The following is a 6,657-nucleotide window of genomic DNA, read 5'->3' as shown; positions in this document are numbered from 1 at the left end:
GTAATATCTTATGGAAAAATCCCGACGAACTTTTTGGCCAACCCAATATATATTGTCTAATAAATACGTAGTTTACATTCAAATTTCCCCATTTGTCCCCAAAAATGTTTTATAGGTTTTTTTTTTGTATGTAGGATTCAATCATGTTTCACTCATTGAATATGACTGTTATATCTCTTTAGTTTTTCTTAATGTAGAAGTGCCCATTTAGACATTTTAGGTCTCCTTGTTTGCATTAAAAAAAATAAAGATAACTGTAGTATATACTGTTTTATGAGTCTTATGTCATAATATAGGTGAGGCTCCACTAAAATGTAAGCTCTATGGAGGGAGGGATTTTTATGTTTTTTCACTGGAATTCCAGCACCCTGAATTGTCTTGCATACAATAGGTGCTCAATTAATTTTTGAATGAATGAGTGAATGAATGAATGCCTAACTAAATAATGAGTGGGGGAAGGGAACTTACGCTGTACAACATTTTCCAGTTTTTATACCCAACATGTTAACATCTTTACTTGGACATCTGGTGGGCATCTCAAACTTTCTTTTGTGCTCCACATCTAATTAAAATATATCTAGAATCTGACCACTTTTCATTGCATCCACGGCTACCTCCCTAGTTCAAGTTAGTCTTTTAACTGGTCTCCCTGCTTCTGTTCTTGCCTATCTCTCTTCCTGTTTCGAACAAGTCTCAACACAACAGCCAGAGTGATCTTTTTTAAACAGAAGTTAAATCAGGTCACTTTTTTGTTTAAATTACCACCTGAGTTGTAGATACAGGGGCTGGATGACATCATGGTGGGGTATAGAGGGGCATGAGATGGTTGGTTAGATTAGTTAATTGTTAGCAACTTTTCTATGTCTTCTATTACCCTAAACTTAAAAAGAAACTTTTCTGTTTATGAAGATGATGCACATTTATTTTTTTAATGCAAATAATGCCAAAGGTAGAAAAAATACAGAAATTACCCACAGTACAAGACAGCCACCATCAATACTATTCCTGACACTTCTTGTATACACATATACGTGCAAATACATATATGTAAGGAAACATGAATTCACACACGAAATACAAAATGAAAAGCAGGTTGTGAAACAGTGATAGTCAAGATTTGCCAGTAAATATAGGCACACAAACTTTTAAAGATAGTTCCTTTTATAAAAATTACACTCATTGTAAAAACCAAAGGGAATTTGAAAAGACAAAAGTGAAAGTCACAGGCTGTGAGAACTGATATAAAAATGTTGATACATATCCTTCCAGATGTGTCATAAAGCCTGAAAAAGAATTAAAAAACAAGACAAAACAAAAACAAAACTCAGAAAAACAGAAAAGCCTGTGTGTTTTGTGTTTGGGTTTTAGAAGCTGTCAGAAGCACCTTTTAAGCTACTATGGGAGGAACACAAGCTTGTAAAGCTGCTTTTCTTAAACACCAGGAGTTACACTGAGCTCTCCGTGGCTCTGGAAAACACAAGCCCACAGTAAGATAAGAAAGAAGAAAAAAATAAACCAATTATGAACTTACAGCTGATTCACTAACACTGGGGCAGTCAGGGCTGGGCAGGTGACCCTAACCCCATTAGGGGTTGAGCTGATTGGAGGCTGCCCCTGTTTTCCCTTCTGCCGATTTTGTAGTTTACCTACTCCTGGGTAGGCGTGCCCTTTAGGGCATCACTGAAAGCCTAGTGGATACCAGCACCGCTCCTCCACTGCAGCCCCGAAGGTATCTAAAAATACATTTTGCTCAGCTTCTCAGCGTCTTATCTTTCCCCTTCCGCTCAGTGCCTCAGCCTCTCAGCCATCGCTTTCAAAGCAGCAGTTTCATTGTGGAACGAAGTGGCAGCAACGCCGGACTCTCTTCTCTGGGCCTCCCTGCTCCCCTGGATCATGACTTCTTGGGCTCCAGCTGCCTTGGTAGTTCTCCAGCGCTTTCAGGGAAGATACGAGATCTCCTGCTTTCCCAAAATAATGAAAACAAAGATCCTAATCTTTTTGCTAAATATAAATAATAATTCACAAACTTCTATGACTTTAAGTTTGGTTTCTGGAGAACTGTCATTTTCTTTTTGTGATACCATGTTACTGTGTTTTTTTTCACAGTGCTTAAAGAGTCACTCCTCTTCTAGATATTTGAAGTAGCAAAACACCTTTCTTATTTAGGTAACCTTTTTTGGTATATAAAGTTACACAAGTAAATTCTAGAACTAAAAATAATGCAAGTAACAAAAATTGAGAAGTATGGGGGAAAGGGAGGTGAGAGGCAGACCAACGTGCTAAATTCCTCATCTTTTTCAGAGCAGAAAGTAACATATCCTGCGTGAAGCTGATAAAAGAAGGTAAGTATCTGAGAGTTAACGGTGTTATCATCAGGGCTAGAAAGAGAAATTAGTAACTGGCTTCCTCTGGGCTGTGGCCTTGAGAATTGCTGTGGGGGAGGAATAAGAGGAGATTTTTTTTCACTCGATATCTTCTATTGGAATTATTTTAACCCCCATAATGCACTCCTTTCGAATGACAGCATGTTTTTGTTGATTATTTTAACTCTTGATTCTGACAACCAACTGGTTGGTTCATGGAGCCATTGAACCAGACAGTCTTGGGAGAAGTCTTTGAGCTCAAACTCTCCTGTGAGCTTTTTTTTTTTTTTTTTTTTGCGGTACGCAGGCCTGTCACTGCTGTGGTCTCTCCCGTTGCGGAGCAAGGCTCCGGACGCGCAGGCTCAGCGGCCATGGCTCACGGGCCCAGCCGCAGAGTGGGATCTTCCCGGACCGGGGCACGAACCCGTGTCCCCTGCATCAGCAGGCGGACTCTCAACCACTGCGCCACCAGGGAAGCCCTCCTGTGAGCTTTTACTCCAGGAGAGTCGCAAGCAGGGTGGGCAAGAGGCCTACTGTCCTTCCATGGGTTTCAACGTAAAAGCAAGTTTTTAGAAAATTTTGGCTCAAATTATCTTCTAAAACAACGCAATACAGTTAAAATAACAATACTTTGAAATTGCTTAATGAATTATTTAAAAATACAACTTTTAATTCCCAATAAAAGTGAATTTTATTTTATTTTTTTAAAGGAAACCAGGATTTTCTTTTTTTTTTTTAATTTTATTTTTTGCTGCGTTGGGTCTTGCTGCACGCGGGCTTTCTCTAGTTGCAGCGAGCAGGGGCTACTCTTCGTTGCGGTGCATGGGCTTCTCATTACGGTGGCTTCTCTTGTTGCAGAGCACGGGCCCTAGAGCGCGCAGGCTTCAGTAGTTGTGGCGCACGGGCTCAGTAGTTGTGGCGCACAGGCTTAGTTGCTCCGCGGCATGTGGGATCTTCCCGGACTAGGGCTCCAACCCGTGTCCCCTGCACTGGCAGGCGGATTCTTAACCACTGCGCCACCAGGGAAGCCCAAAAGTGTATTTTAGATATTAAAATTATTCTGATTTGTATAATGAAGTTTTTTCTCTGAAAATCAAATTGAGCAGAGAAAAAGTGTGGCAGCAATGAAAAGACACCAACATGGAGCTAGAGCTTTGTATCCCTTCTTCAATTTAATCTTTAAAAGAAACAACGGAAACAAACTGTTACACAAATAACTGAAATGAGGAAGGAAACATTTACCTAAGTAACAAAGGAAATTCACGGAAAGAACTTTCTGGTAACAGAGGTAATTATCAGGTGTGGGGGTGAGGGGACGCAAGACAGAGAAGACTCTCCCGATTCTAATGCTGGCCTGTCATTCATGGTGATTTCCAAGCTGATGCTGGGCACCTACAGATTTAAGTCCTGGTAACATGTGGAACCTCAAAACTCTAGAAATGTCTGCTGGTCCATTTTTTTTTTTTTTGCGGTATGCAGGCCTCTCACTGTTGTGGCCTCTCCCGTTGCGGAGCACAGGCTCCAGACGCGCAGGCTCAGCGGCCATGGCTCACGGGCCCAGCCGCTCCGCAGCATGTGGGATCTTCCCGGACCAGGGCACGAACCCGTGTCCCCTGCATCGGCAGGCGGACTCCCAACCACTGCGCCACCAGGGAAGCCCTGCTGGTCCATTTTTAAAGAGTCTTGTTTCCCAATGAAAAGATAACTTTTTTAAATCTGGGAAGAATAGGGAATCCTATATGAGTATGGGACAAATATTCAAATTGTCTTTAATGCTGAACTCTACAGAAAAAAATAAGTTTGTGACTGAAAGAGATGGAGAGGCAAAGACTTGGTTTGCCCAGGGCATTTCTGGATCATCTGGTTTCTGTGTGGCCTGCAGTGGCTGCCCACGTGCTCAGCACTTCCCGGGCCACAGCCACTGTCGAGATCACTGTGTTCCTGGGCCTCTTGCCCACAGCCGGGCAGATCTCAGTGCTGCTTGCAGATCCAAGGTAAGCTGCAAAAGAATTAAGCCTCGTTGTCTGTCAGGAGCAAAAATCTGCCATAATCAACTGAAGCTACCTCTCAGGGAAAAGGGATAAGATACCCAGAGTCAAGGAGACACCACAGTCTTTTCAGAGCAGCCCTCATCCCCCAGCCCCCCACCCCCTGCCAACACAGTGCACTACTGCCTCCCTTGCTTGTGTTTGGCCAACATTCCTGTAGGAGCTGTGTTTAAAATATGCTCTTCTGTGGAGAAGCCTGGGTTCCCTTGGGAGCCCCTTCAATATCCAAACTTTTCCCATTCCCAATTGATGGCCTGTTGGTGTTGGGGCATGGGGATGGTGAGAGGGGGGAAGTGACCAGGAGGACTCCAGCTTGGTTTGTGCAACTGGATGGATGGAGGTACTGTTACCAAGGCTGTTACCCCAGAATTACACCCCTGCCCCTCCCTCGACTAGAAACCAATTACTCGTATCTGAGTTTCAGGAGAAAGCTGCAAAGAGAAAAACAAGAACTGGTTAGAACCAACTAGGCCCAGGATGGCGGCAGATTTGACTTCCTGTGGACCTTAAGCCTCATTACATGCTCATGATAATACGTTAGCTAAATGCCATGCCCACCAGCAGCAATACAGTTGACAACTGCCATGACAACAACCAGAAGAGCCCACATAAGGACTGAGAAGGAGAGTTGCATCAGTTCTGGGTCCAAATAAGACCCCTGTTCTTGAATAACTCATGAATATTCCTCCCACTCTTTCCAATTCCCTCTGTTTTACCTCAACCCTTCTATATTTTTGGTGTCTCTGCCCAAATTGGGTTGAGAAGTTGATTTGGAAACTAGGTTCCTGCTTCTCCATTCTCTGGCCATTGAATAAAGCTTCTGCTGCTCCAGTCTCAGCATCGGTTTCACTGTTGGCTACGCGAATCTTAAGAGAAAGAACCTCCTCTGTGGTCAAGGGGTCTCACCCAGGCTAGGACCCCAGAGTGGGTCCGGTCAACCAATTCGGTAACAGTGCTGTTAACTGGGATAGGGGACCCTTGGAGAACACCCTGGTGGGGGTTGATCAGGAGTTTTATTTTAGAGATGTTGATTTCCAGGTGCTTTGAGACATCCAAGGGGAGATAAGGAAGTAGGCTACTGATGTAAGGGCTGAGAGACTGATACAAATGACACAGCCCCTACTCTCATGGATCTCACAGTACAACAGGAACAGATTAGAATCAAATAATTACAAAAATAAATATCAACAAAGTTTCAAGAGAGCGAGGGAGTGATTAAGAGGCACTGAATGCTTCTGGGAAATAACATACAATGACCGAAAAATCTTCACAAACATAGTGACATGGAGGTCTCTGGGGACCCTGAGGAGCGGTGTTTTGTTCAAATTGATGGGGCAGCATCTGAAAAACTCAGGAAATATGCATGAGATACTATTATCTGGGTACTTCAGAGAGGAGCTTCAGTAGGGGATATGGGGGAGGGGGTCTCTCCCAGGAAGGCTCAGTAGGGTCCTGCTCTGGAACATTTTCAGTGCTCTCTCTAGCCGACTTCCCAGCGCCTTTGTCAAAGCGGACAGCACCCGCTTCCTGAAACAGTCTCCACACGCATCTCCAGAAACAACCCTCTCCCTGGTTTTCTGTCTACTTCTCTGGCAGGCTCTGCTTGTCCTCCTTTGCTGATTCCTGGTCCTGGCCTCTAAAGGCTGGTTGTGTGTGTGTTTTCCTTTATGTCCCTGTCTCAGGTGATCCCACCCAATTTCACTGCTTCAAATATTCCAATAACTCCCAATTTCTATCTCCAGTTTTGTCACTCTTCTGATGAGCTTCAGACCTATATATCCATCTGTCTAGCTGTCATTTCTCTTTGGATTCACATGTTGAAAACCCAACTCCTGATCTTTCCCACTTCCCTGCCAAACTTCTCAAGCCTCTGTATCCTGGAGAATGGTGCCAAAATCCATCTGGTTGTCGAGAATGGACACCTAGGGCGTCATCCGTGATCCACCCTTCTTCCCTCCCATCTCTCTCTTCTATCTCTTGAATGAGGAGCTACCCCCACCTACCCCCGCCCTCCCCCTCAACTATCAAAGCCATCAAAAGAGGCTTTCAGACCTGCAAGCTAAACTAGGTTTCCCTGTTGCAAGCTCACAGCAACCAGGTGCTGACCACAGTACTGTTCTCCCTTACTAAGCTCCCTCAGAGGCAGGCTCAAGAAGCCCTCCCAAGAGAAAGGATGTGCTTTCCCTAGACCCGGGGGCAGCGTTGCCCCACGCGAGTACGTGGCCCTGAGCAAGCCTCCCGGAACG

Source organism: Monodon monoceros, unplaced genomic scaffold (genome assembly GCF_005190385.1).
Source record: "Monodon monoceros isolate NGI ecotype Baffin Bay Population unplaced genomic scaffold, NGI_Narwhal_1 Super_Scaffold_1, whole genome shotgun sequence".
NCBI lineage: Eukaryota > Metazoa > Chordata > Mammalia > Artiodactyla > Monodontidae > Monodon > Monodon monoceros.
The sequence above is the reverse complement of the archived record's forward strand: the minus strand, read 5'-3'. Positions refer to the sequence as shown.